The sequence below is a fragment of the Megalopta genalis genome, chromosome 5, assembly GCF_051020955.1.
Source record: "Megalopta genalis isolate 19385.01 chromosome 5, iyMegGena1_principal, whole genome shotgun sequence".
In the NCBI taxonomy this organism is placed as follows: domain Eukaryota; kingdom Metazoa; phylum Arthropoda; class Insecta; order Hymenoptera; family Halictidae; genus Megalopta; species Megalopta genalis.
Window position 1 is genome coordinate 845,913 of NC_135017.1, and position 14,507 is coordinate 860,419.

Genomic DNA, 14,507 nt, shown 5'->3' on the forward strand with positions numbered 1-14,507 from the left:
CGCAAAAAATTAATTTGTAACTTCATGTTTCATTTATTATTTATAATTCTGTACATTTGTTGATACAGTTGTATTTCGAATCATTGATTGACCCTTGATAAATGTCAGTAATCTTATATTCAATAGATGTGTATAAATAAATAATTTAAACCAAATAAACGGTAAGCACTAAATAACGTGCATTCCGTGGAATATAATTATTTTGGTGAACGCATAAGGACGAGGTTGTTTTCACAATAATGACGAAGTTCGTGGAGAAGATGATCCAGAGATTGCAATTGCGATCGAACTGGTAGGGATAGAACCAAAATCGGTGAATCGGTATAAGAGAAGAACGAATACTAAAGCAGCGTCAGTTTTATTGACTTTCTTTCAGGTAGCACGTGGAAGAGTAAATTCCACTCTTAGCGAATCTTAATCGTCTCACATACGAGTCCTTCGATCACGTAAGTTTATTGTTTAAACATTATTTACCGTTAACCATTCACTTTATAAAGTCACGTATATTTATTCCTCTATAAAATTACTAACAATAACATCCAGGTTTTTTACATTCGAAAATATCTTTGTTCAAGCTTTCTTAAACACATGACTCTGTTATGTTATATTACTAATTATGATATTTATCGATGGAAGAATTTTGAACATTTTTTTACGGAAATTTCTGTGAAAGTTTATCGTTTAACTTCGAATACTAAATAAAAATGAGTACGTTTCACGTGGATATTCTCCAGCGTCCAACATTGTTTTCGAGTGAAATCCAATATTTTATTATGTAAGTTTTCCCGTGTAATTTTTATTCATAAGTTTATGCACAAGGAATTCACACTTTCTTATCGCTAGGCTAATTTTTTCACAACAGTTTCTCATTCAAAATTATGTGGCAAGTCGACTGCTTGTGAAAGCGTTGCGAATCGCTTTAATATTGTCAATCTACTTATTTTTTTTTATAAAATTCCAAGTGATCTAATCGAATCTCGTGCAATTAAAAATATAGTGACACAAATATTCATTTGCAAACCTATCTTTAACATTAAAAATTACCGTACGTTGACTGTTTTTTTACTTTAATCGTTTTTTGTTCGAAAATATATATTCGTATTTTTCTTAATTTTAGCGTTAAAAAATGATATTTTCAACAGATTCTTGTATAATCGTTTGTTCAAGAAGCAAGCTTTGTTAAACGTACAAGTAAATTTTATGATTTAGTAAGGCATTTATTAATGTAATTCCTATACATAATTGCACATGTATGGAAAATCCTATAGTGAAAATCTTTTATTTTGTTTGATATACAGAAGAAAAGAAAGTGTGTTTTATGTGATACTTTCCTCTTTGCAATTATCATTTTCATGTAGATTAATCTTTGTCGCAATTAAAATTCAATATTGTTAAGAAATATATTACAGTATTCGCGTATACTTTTACTCAGAATTTCTTGCGGAAATGAGCTGTCATTTTTTGCCGGGCAAGTTTTTCTTACGATACTTTTTGTCCAGTGTTGAATTTATTTATCGAATGGATTGGCTATGATTTAATGAAGGTGTCGTATATCCTGATTTTTAACAACTTTCTCTTTTTCTTACAGTGTCTTAAATTAAATAAATCTCTTACATTTTACTATATCAGTTAATTATTATATTTTTTATGTATGATGTTTGATATTTTTCAATTTACAGTAATTTTATGTAAATTAGAATTCATTATTCTGAAAATATATAATATTATAACATTTTCGTGAAAGTGTAGTATAAAAAATAATGATACTTAAATGAAGACTTAAACAAACACGAAGCCATATAATAAAATAATAAATATAAGTTGAAAATGTAATGAAACAAGAACATTGACATGCGGATAAAATAAAATATAAGATATTCATAATGCAATTTTATTACACAATAGGCATTTCACAAATTTGAGAAAGTAACAAAATTAGTCGTGAAGAATAAAATTTAACAGATTTATTGAAACTTTAGATGTATCTTTTTACAAAACAAATATAACAATATTTTATACAAATAGAGAGCTCGCGCGATATAAGTAAACACTTGGAAGATAGAACAATACAAAATTAAACTTTTATAATTTCAATGAATAGTTAACGAATGTCAGTAGTACTTTTTCTTGTAAAAAATAAAATTCTTTTCTCAGATTTAATTATTTATTTATTAATATTAGATCATTTGTACTATTTTTTCCATCATTGCTTATTTATTAACGAAGCGTGTATTTAAAAATACAATTTAAGGTTTTCCTTGAAAATGCAAAATTTTCGAAATATGTCAAATGAACTGTTTATGTTTAAATATTATGTTTAATATTAATATTATATAAATTATTATATTATATAAATATATTATATTTATATATATTTATATATATATATATATATATATATATATATATATATATATATATTTATATATATTTATATATTATATAAATTATTATATAAATTAATATTATATATAAATATATATATTATATTTAAATATTATGTTTAAATTGCATTTATAATCGATATGATTTATAGTTTCGCAGTTACTGTGTAATTGGTAATCATCGAAAGAAAAATATAGATGCAACCTAAAATAACAAAATAAGTCAAATAACATCACAAAATGTTCTTAAATTTTTTGTTCATATCATTCGTTAAACTACTCGATTATTAGTGTTTTTAACAGTTTTTATACTGTCATAATGAAGTTAACTAATGTCATTAGATTAAAAAAATCGCAATTAGAATTGTATTTGTAAAATCAATTTAATTTCAAATGGAATAAAATATTTTATTAAAAATGGGATTACAATTTGTCAAGTTAAATTTCTTAAACTGTGAATTTTTTATGTATTTTGACATTGCCTATTATAACAATAAACATAATACATTGCACTTCTACGATAAATTCTTAAATGTTACAATTTATAACAAATTCTATTTTTTAAGGTAAAACTTATTGTATTTACACAACATTTAAAATTGAAATTATAACGTGACTGTAGCTCACAAAATTATGAACTTGTGCTGCTCTGTTATTTAGAGTTTATTACTTCTTAATTAGTAATTTATTGTATTAATTCAATTAAAAATAATAATAATTATGATTTGCTATAAATAATTTAAAGGTACTTTGACGAGTAATATAGCCTACTTTTGTGAGTAAGTTGGGATAAACAAGGAAACAACATTGGGCGTATTAAAAAATGTTTAAATTATAGTTAATTAATTAAATAAATAAATATTTAAACATATTAAAATATTTTTAAATTAAAAGGTAAAGTTTAATCTTCGTATCTCATCGCTGTATTTACATGTGAAAAAGATATCCACGTCAAATCAGACATGCCTCGAAACCATTTAACATTTATCTGAAACATTTCCCACTGAAATTATTATTTAAGCAATCGTCGAAGTGGCTCTAGATACAAGCTCTATCTTATGAGTATATATATGCAAAAAACGACACATAATATATAAGTATATAGGATAAACCGTTCATCAGCTTAATAATCTTCGTTTTATATGTGCCTGGTCAAAATCTTCAATGAAACGCAGGAGTTAATGAACCTCTACTATCAATTAAATAAATCATTAAAAATTGACTAACGAAGAATCTTGATCAAATAAATAAATATTAACTGAAATTAATTCATCCGTAAACATTGGAACTATTTATTTCATCTGTAAACATTTGTAAACTATTTCTAGTTATATAAATAGTAATCGTAAGAATAAATGATTGACATAAATAGGGTACATTTTATAATTTGTATATAATTGACTTGTAATTCGTCAAATTATTTGATCTGTAAAAATCGAGTAGTTTTTCTAGAGCATAAGTAAAATTCTCTAAAGTGTAGAAATATCGTTTAATTTTTTTTACCGAAGAATTAGTGAATTCTGAAGAATCAGTAATGTTCTAAATTTGTTTACTTGGAGACAAATAAATTAGCCGCACAGAATCAGAAAGTTGGAAATGTGATTTCGAAATGGTAGGCGTCGAAGTACGTGCAAGTATAAAATGCACGTTTAAAATAAAAATTTTAAGAAAAACAGAGAAGTGGGGATGACATTGCGAACCAAAAAAATTGAGGATTAAAACTGTGTGAGAATTCAAAGTGAGGATTAAAACTTTCAATTAACTATACATTACAAGGAAGTGAAGAATACGAAATAGATGAACTTTTACGAAGTAAAAGTTTGCAGCATTTGGTGAATATTGACCCTTACTCGAGTGACGACTTTAAGGTGGCATTAAAAATTGTTATATCACGTTCCAAAATAATTTTAATAATATCAAATTTGATTATATTTAAAAAAAACTGTTGAAAACGTAACTGTTGCACGAGCCACAAAATTCAATTTTATATGTATAAAGTACACTAAGTTACGATAGTGTGCATAATTATAGACTCAAAGTAATTTCTACGTTTTTACTGATATTTAAATAAAAACCAAAAAAGCTGTATTTGTATATTTCCATTATCAATTAATTGTAATATAGAAATATACAAATATTGTGTTTCGTTAAATTTTTGCTTACATATCACAAAAAATGTAAAAGTTACTTTGAACCTATAATTATTCACATCACTGTACACAAGGTAACCCATGTAAATCGATCGAGTCAAATATTTTCGAAACCATCGATAATGCTAAAAAATGTTTCAAACGAAATTTGAATGGTTTTCGAGAGCGCGTAATCTGATATTAATAAGATTTTTCAACTTCTTCTAAACCAATGATTTTTCGGAATAAATGCCTTTATATTTTTATGAACAGTATGACGAACTGAATGGACTACTATAATAAAAAGTATATGATTCCATTTAAAAAATTAAAGTTAACTTTCATATGTCCTCGACACGTTCACCTAGAAAAATCTCATTAATATCAGATTACGTGCCCCTAAAAACCATTGAAATTTCATTCGAAACATTTTTTACTATCGTCGACGGTTTCGGAGATATTTTACTGGATCGATTCAAATGAGTCACCCTGTATATAAAATGGAAATGCTATAGGTCAGAGTTAAAATGTCTTCAGATTCTGAAAAATGGTGATACTTTTTTTGATAAGTAAATATAATGAAATAAAAATTATAGATACACAAAAGAAACATACAGGAAGCCGTCACAATAGATATATTAAAACGCATCAAATTGTTAATACACAGCGAAACATTTTTCTATAACATTGCAAACGATTAAATACGTTTAAAGGAAAATATATTTTCTCCTTTCAAAGATTGACAAAGTAAAATAGACCAATCCGTCTCCTTTTTAATAATAAATTGAAGATTTGAAAGATTGTTGTAACATGTTTAAATGTTACGAAGTAATATATTGTTGTATTTCGTGGAGTCCGCAGAATCGTTCAATGCAAGAAACATTTGTAATAATATATAATATATATATATATATATATATATATATATTATTATATATATATTATTACTATTATATCTTATTACTATTCAGACAGCAATCTTGTCGTGTTTTCGAATTAAAAAATCTTTATATATATATATAACATAGCTTTCGCAGTCGAGGTACCAAAAATTCAGGAAATCAAAAATTCGACGGAGGAGCTCAGATCCATGAGAGCTAGAATATAGACCTAGAATATATATATTCATTCGTATTAATTCGGAACATATGATTTGGCTTCAATGCAGACGAAACATACAATTTAGCATCAAATTCAGCGGAAGCACAGAGTTTAACTTCTAATATATAGAATATATATTCTTATATTTTTTCTTCATATATTCTTCATCGAATGGGTCTATTTCTATGCCATCAACCGTGTCTCTATTCGTTACGGGTTTGTATAGGCAGGGATTGACAGCTTTTCGTGTCAAATGCAGAAAGCCATAGTGATCTCAATAACTTCAATGATTTCATTGGGAGTCACTCTTGGTAGTAATTTGAAATTCAATATGGATTTTTAAAAATATAACGGACTTTTAATTGTTGATAATTTTTTAACATCACGAAAAAATTACTAGACTGCGGATCATTTTCTTAAAATTTTACAAAAACTAGGATCAAAGAAAAATTTCATTCGTCAATTAAAAAAATTACTCATTGTAAAAATAAAAAAAATGCTATTAAACATTGTTAATTTATACGTTTTCTTGCATTTTGAAAATCTGCGCATATCATAAATGAGTAAAGATCCGCAGTCTACTTAATTACAAAAACAAAGAACATGGTATTGAACGGAAGGTGCAGTACACGCTTACCTAAAAGACCTCTGTAAAGAAAAAAAAAATTGGCACGATCCTGCGACATATGTGTTAAGTCGTTAATGAGTGAAATTCAGAAACTAGTTAAGAGTTTCTCCTTTTAATTTTTATAAAGCATGACGCTTTATAAACGAATCGAATAAGATTAATAAATATTTAATAAATATCGAATATCGAACGTCAAACATCGAACATCAAATATGAAACGTTTCTATTCCAGAAAGTAAAAACTTTATATTTTACCTAAGATTTTATAAACTGATTTTTGGCCACGTATCGAAACTAAATATTCGACTCTGTAAAATGCATAAAAATATTAAAAATCGACCGGAAAACCCCTAATAATGAGTCGAACAGCGATATTTAATACTCGGACGTCGCTCGGGTCCATTTGGATCCTTTCGCGGGTTTCATTTCGGTCTATAAAAAAACCGACGCGGCTAGGAGAAGTAGCTTAGTAGTAGTAGTAGTAGTAGTGTAGTTGTAAGATCCGTCGAGAAAAGTTGCCAAATAAAATGATAAATGATCCTAAGCGTGCTCGGTCAATATTTTCGTCAAGAACGTCCGCCGTTCCGAGTGTTAATCACTGGCGCCGATCTAAATTTCCGGCGAAGAATGCGGGTCACGAAACGAACGAGATCGGACGGGCGGGCTAGAGGCGATCGGGTCGGATGTTTTGTTAGAAATCGATCGAATAACGAAATTAAGATCTCGACAGAAGTTTACGAAAGCTGCGCGACGCGGTTCCTCGAAAGTGTCCCTATAAATAGTAAATCGCTAATAACAGTGGAAGGAGGAGCAGGAAAGGCCGGACGCCGGCCGTTGAGCCAGGTAGACGCGGATCGAGAGACAGGAACGACGAGTCGCGGGAATGGTGAAAAGGTTCTCGAAGAGGCTGGCTGTGAAACATACTTGAGGCCGTCAGAAGAATGACGCGAGCCCGAAAATATCGTTCTAGGAATGTAGGACATTAGAAAAGTTAAAATCACGCGTACGAGATATGCCCGTCGCGCGGATTCCTTTCTCTTTCGATCGAGACGATCCGGTCGGGATCGGGTATTTCCGGATGATCGGTCTTCCTTTTTCCATAAATTACGGTTATTGCTTTCCACCACCTCGCGCCAAGCCGGGCCCCGAGCCTTTTCCTTATGCCTTACGTCTTCGACGCTTTCTTCCGTTCGAACTGCCTCGCATATTCGCCTGATCTTCCATTTCAATACATACGATGCGCACAGTGGTCCGGCAATTTTTTTCTGCGACCAGTTGTTTCAAGGTTTAAAATTATGGGGTAGATGTCCTGGTTCCCGTATAGAAAAAAAGAAAGTTTTATATATAAATTGATACCCCTCCCTAAATCTTGCATGTTGATTGGTAAACATAATTGAAAACATAGATTATGAATTTATATATAAAACTTTTATTTTTCTATACCAGATACTGGGATATCTATTACTCTAGTCGTTGAATTCGTCGCGAGACGAAACCACCGAGAATATTATCGCAAATCAAAGAAATGTATTAACGCGTAAAAAATTTTTTGTCGAAAATTGTTGGAAAAGAACTCTTTCTACAGATTTTTATATTCTAACTTGTAGGAAAGTGAATACCGTCCAACTTTTGTTGGAAAGATTTTGTTGCCAGGTCAGCGGAAACGTCTGAAAAATCGTGGTTTGTTTTGAAATTGGACACGAGCGTAACAGTGACGAGCGCACTTACCGGTTGACTGTTTACCCAGGCGTGGCACTTATTTTGTTAAAATTATTCTACACGAGAAGATTGCACCTAAACTTGACATCCTCCACTTATCAATTGTTCAAGCTTTCGTGTAAAACAAGCTTAGAACTTTTTACACTTTTTTTTAAAACTCTACTCGAAGTTTGAATTGTTATAAAGTCGATGCTGTTTTTACATTGATTAAAAAATAATTAAAACTAGATCCTAATACTTCGAGTGCACCGGCTAATATACACAGAGTGCCCAGGAATAAGTGACGTTAGTAATAAATAACAGATAAATGGTTGACGTTATGAAAAAAAAGAGTCGAATGTATCTTTTATGTTTCTTCGTGTATAGAGTGCGTTAAAGCAAGAACAAAATTTTTTACTAAATTTTTCAAGGTAATTCGTAGGTTGTTTTAATTCTTTTAAATGGAATGCTGTATTTTTATTTCGCTAGAATGAAGGATCATAAAAAAAACAAATTCAAATACTATTTACAAGTGACTTTGAAGTGACCTTTCAAATCGTAAAAAATAAAGTTTTAACGCAACAGATGAGGAAAATTCCTTTTTTCAGCTGCTAAATATTAGCGGAAATGATTGCCGTTGCTGTAAGAAGATAATTTAATTTTGAACATATTCTGTGCACAAAATAAATAAAAGGTCAGAAAAGATTATTCTCATCTGCTGTACAAAAAATTTTCTTTTTACAACTTAAAAGGTCATTTCAAGAGTCACTTGTAAATAGCGTTTTGAATTAGATTTATACGCTCTTTCATTGTAGCGAAGCAAAAATACAGCATTCCACTTAAGAGAATTAAAATAACCTTTGAATGACCTTCGAAAAAAGTAAACAAATTTCTTTCTCGCGTTAACGCGTTCTACGTAAAGAAACATAAAAAATACATTTGACTCTTCTTTCGTTACGTCAACCGTTTATCTGTTATTTTAAACGGCTCTCACACATTGATGAACACCCTATATAAAAAAATCGTCATTAAAACCTATTTTCTAATGTTCTATAATTGGTGTGTGAAACATTTAACTTTATTTTGAATTTTATAATTTTGTATTTAGAACGTCGTATCTTAGCACAGAATAAATGAAAAATATTTTGGATGCGGGAATTTTAAAGGGTTCTCAGTTTTTATAGCCAAATAAACTTTATCAATATATATAAGGGTATCCCAAAAATGTCTCGCAATCCGGAAATTAAGGGTTCTTGAGATCGTATGAAGTAACGTTTTCCTAGCACAAATGCGATCCGTGGTTTTGTTTACGAGTTATTAACAACGGACGCACGGAGCCCAGTTCCGCTGATTGGCTCGGCCGTTCCGCGCCAGCTGATCTCGCCTCTCATTGGTCACTGTTTTTCGTAAATAACTCGTAAACAAAGCGGCGGATTGTATTTGCACTAAAGAAAAAGTTGCTTCAAATGAGCTCAGGAATCCTCCATTTCCGGATTTCGAGACATTTTTGGGGCACCCTGTATGTATAAGAAAAGTACCAGAAATTTGTAAATTTCAAAATTGATTCTGTTCGTGGCAATGCACATACACTATCCTCCAAAGGTATTAGCACACTTGCTTATTTTGTATAAATTGTAATATTCCATTCAGTTTAGGTAATGTCTATAAGTCTACAATATGGTATCATACTGTCGACAGTACATGTAAAGTGAATCCAGAGTACATAATATGTTTTCTTAATACGTGAAACGTTACAAAATGCACGGAACCAAAGTGTATCAGAAATAATAGAAAGACTAATAAAACAGGTGTGCCAAAAATAAGTCCAAATGTAATTAGAAAACATTTAGGGAATAATTAGAAAATTTAATTTTCTTTTATAAATTTGATGTTATTTTGACTTGTTACAGTTTAGTATAATTGACTTTGAAATATGTACAATTTCGTATCGGATTTTCATATTTATCTAATTTAAGTGTCCTAATAATTTTAGAGAGTGGTGTACACTAACGCCTCTCCCAGTCTTCAAAAGATTTTTCAAACGCTGAACAAGGTATTCCCTTCAACTTCTGCGAATTCTCTTTTATGGCTTCGCTCGACTCAAAATGCCTTCTCCGAAGTAGTAATTTGAGCTTAGGAAATACGAAAAAATCACACGGGTTCATACAGTGATCCTCAAAACTATTGCAATGAATAGTATTATGAAGTAAAAACCAATGAAAATGAAATAAACGCTTTCTAGAAGAAATGAATTTTAGTGAAAATTAAAATGATATTATTGAGCTTTCGAAATTACAAAAAGAAATAAAAATAAAACTTTTTCTTCAACATTATATATCGTTTTCTTTAAATATTTGAACACTGGTTTTCAATACTTTCGAAACTGAATAAAAGATGACGATTTTAGTACTTTGTGTAGCCATGTTTGGCTTTCTCTATCATTATTTATTTATTCACTTAATCCTCGCCTTTTGGCTTTGGATGACCCCCGACTTATACAACTTCGTTACATAACTAAAATCTATACTAAATTGCTTATACTTTAAAAATAACAATAAAAACAAAATACAACTATCAATAGAAATGATCAAGGCATAACTATCCTTTAACTTACTCTTTGGTCCAATATTCTTAAATCAATGTTTGGATTATTGGCTGACAATCGTTTGGGAACGCTACAGTAAATTCTCTCCAATTGTCCCTCAGCTTCTAATAAAAAATGGACAATTTAGGAACTGGAGATATGATTATTATTCGAGTCTCGCGGCTGGTTTTTATACTTGCCGATTGTCAGCAACTATAAAAACGAGGCTCAAGTAATATAATATTATTCGAGGCTCGAATAATCATATCGCCTCTTCCCAAATTGCCTATTTTAGTTGACAAGCTGAAGGACAATTGGGGAGAATTTATTGTATCATTCATACACGTTGAACCTGCTCAAAAAATTCATGAACAAAATTAGGTGCGTGTGGATATTTAGCCAGTTGTTGTTTCGCATGAAACCATACATAATAATATTAATATCGGCGACCGAGGAGGTCAATCTAACAGCTATAAACCATGATTGATGATCCATTTCATTGTTTCTTTTGCTTTGTGGTTAGTATTCCTGTCTTGCTAGAAAACCATCTTTTGAGTTGAAGCATCAAAAATATTTAAAGTGGTTAAAAGCGATCTTTACAAAATGAGAATACAGTCTATAGCATTCATTCTTCCTTCAATTTTGAAAATCTTTTTAATCGTTGTCTTTGATACAACCCCAAACCATAACATTGTCGGCGTCCATGTAAAAAAACATGGATGTCGGTTAGCTCAGATGCTGGCATTTTCCATATCCACTGACGTCAATTCGAATCAAACCTGTTAATTTTACTTTCATCACTCCATACACCCCTTGCGGTAACAAGTAGTTTCTTCACGTTTACACGTGTTGAGTAAAATTTTTGTTTTAAAACTCTATGAACAGTACGAGCAGTCGCATTCTCACTCCAAAATTATTTTGAAGGGTTGTCAGAGCCTGTACCGCATTATCAGCTTCTTCATTTCTTATTAAGAGGGTATTCTTGTAATATAAAGTGCGTGTGTTTTTTAACTTAGTTAGGGAACTTTTTGTAAAGAAACTATTATACCGTTTGCAGTCAAATTGGTAAGGTTTATTTGTACGTGTTTCAACGACTCAAATAAAAAAACGTGAAAGTTCCTTAATTAGTATGAATTTGGCTACAGCAAGTACTAGGACAAAAGAAAAAGTCGGTAATTAAAAAAGTGGTGACACTTTGAAATTCGATTATCGATTTTTGCATGTTTTGTTAAACTTCGGAGGCTTAAGAAATAGAAAAAAATAGAAATTTTTGGCTGATTCCAGTAGCAGCTGTATGGTCAGACGTGTAATAAATGCGTACTTAAAATTTTTAGTGAATTCGTCATTGATATCATTTTATGATATCATGCCTTTAAAGTTTACTATATCGATAATGATATAAAATCGTCGCGTCCTTCAAACAACCATAACCTCGTTAATTGTAGGAGTTCGCATATAAGGCTCCAGAGATGTATTTTTGAAACTATATCCTTTGAATATGCAAAAAGAGTGATTTTTTTTAAAAGTTCACACTAGAATACCTCCTTAAAAATTAGCGTTTCCATTTTGTATGACTAAAAAAAAGTGAATTTTGAATGTTTTAAATTGTTTTTAGGTCTTTTTACCGTTTTGTAGCTCCTTCCATTGTAAGTACAGCGGTCCATAAAAGTGTTCGTACACCTTTTAAAACGTAATAACTTTTTTACATGATAGAGGAACTAGTCTACTAGACGATGACCAAAATGATTTTTTTTTAAATTTTGTTATTACTTGGAATGACAAAAAAATAAAAAGACTCTGGTTTTTTTAACTTTTTTATCTGAGGCCATAATAAAAAGTTAAAAGATGCCTCTCCCAGGAAGGAGTACAAAACATACGTCGGGGGAATTCTCCGTACATTACAGTCCCCTTAAAAGTTATGCAATTTCTATATGAAACATCTTTTTCATATAACAAATATTTTATGAGTTATTTTAAGTCTTTGACAATACCGGTGTCGATTGTAGAATTTGAGCTATACAGAGTGATTCGTTAAAGCTGTTATGAAACAATATGTGTGTATTTCCGTAATCGTTAACGATACTCAAAAGTGCTAGAGAAACACATGTTGCAGTGGAAATAATTTTTTTTTTTAAGTCATAGTTTTCGACATTTCAAGGTCATCGATGGTTTTTCAAGTGAGGTTACATATTTCTATCATTATATCATTATAGCTTAGATCAAGGCGAATCCAATGACTTATAGTAATATGACCTTTGCGTGACCTAAACCGATCGAGCATCGGCACTGATCGTCGCGATTCGAATTGTCGCGTTGAAATCGGCTGCGACTTGAATAAAAAAACCAAATTAAAAAATGTGCAGAAGTCAATGGGAATAATTTTGAACATTTATTCGAATAAATTTTTCATTGTTGATCTCCCTGTTGCAATTATTTCAACATTCATGTTCATTTCTAAATGTTTTAAGTTTAATTTATTCGTACTCAAAGTCATGCGAAGGTAATGTTATTACTCGTCATTACATTTTTTTCGATCTTAGCTACCATGACGTAATGATAGAAATATGTGATCCCATTTAAAAAATATCAATGATCTTGAAATCCCAAAAAATGTGACCTTTAAGAAAAGACTATTACCACTGCAGTATGTATTTCTTCGAACCATACAATCTGTTCCTCTAGTATTTTTGAGTATCATTAATGAAAATGTATATCTAGCATGAAAAATATATGTATACAGGATGTCCCAAAATTATGTTACTTCCGGGAAATGAGAGGTTCCTGAGTACATTTGAAGTAACTTTTTGCTTAGCGAAAATGCAATCCGCGGCTGGACTAATTCTGGTTATTTCGTTGTTAACACTGGATTTACGGAGTACAAAAAACAGCTGTTTTATATTAGTTTATAAAAGTAACAATAAGACATTTAGTCTGATTTTTAACAAGTGTTATTGTAACACTTAAGTAACGTATGAATTGAATAAATAACTCATAAATGTATCTTTACGATACGAATAATCGTAAATTAAAAAATTAGTGACCCGTCATTGTGACGGATTCCGTAAATGTAGTGTTAAAAGGTATTGCTGCAAATGTGCGAATGGCAACCGTATCATTGGATGATGTTCACACGTACACCCCCCTCTAAAAGTATTCGAACATCTGCTGATTTAGTATAAATTGTAATTTTTCATTCAATTTAGGGGCAATGTTTTATGATTAGTATTAAGTTTTATAGCATTTTGTATTGTCGAAAGTACAAATTAAGTTAGAAATGTTTGCCATCTACTCATTTTTGATCGAATTTTTAAGTTTTTACATTGCTTCTCTGAATGTTGGGATGTTTAATACCTCAAGAAAATCTAAAAAAAATTAATAATAATCCTTACGACGAATCTTTCATTACAGCATTAATATTAATTTTATTTTATTATTATTAATTATAATTTTTCGAATTTCTGGCGGCCGAAAAATCTGAGAAAAATACACATTATTAACCATAACAAGGCATTATTAGGGTAAAAATGTGAATGTGGTCTATCGACCGTTTCATTTCGATATTAGCATTTTAAAGTTTCCGGACTTTTTTAGAAATCGATTTTGTAACAAATATTCTGAAAAATTCAAGAATGAAGATTCATGAATGTTTTCATAATTTTTCGTTAAGTAGAACGGAAGAAATAGCGTATAATCTGTTAATTCGATTTCACCCTGTAACTATCCTTGTAGTGAGGGTAGGAACTTGAAAATTGCCTGAGACGGTTTTCAATCAGTGACCTACGGAAAGATCTAAACGAAAGTCAATAATTAAGTGACATTTGACTGTCTTATTCCGTTATGCTCGACATTGAAATGTTGATAAATATCTCAATAATAAATGTCAATATCTCTAATAAAACTATAACACTTACGTTTTGATTGTCATATCGTTTCTTTAATTTTAAATCAATTTAATTTAATAAAAAATGTTGTTAAATAAATCT

General features: G+C 30.2%; 1 protein-coding gene across 1 annotated transcript in view; it reads left to right on the top strand.

Annotated features, from left to right (window-relative positions):
- The first annotated feature begins 351 nt into the window (after positions 1 to 351).
- scaf (inactive serine protease scarface) overlaps positions 352 to 14,507 on the top strand; it is a 56,625-nt gene continuing 42,469 nt past the window's right edge. The window contains exon 1 of the mRNA XM_033475220.2: positions 352 to 446. The gene's annotated coding sequence lies outside the window, so the exon portion shown is untranslated. The remainder of the gene's footprint in view (positions 447 to 14,507) is intronic.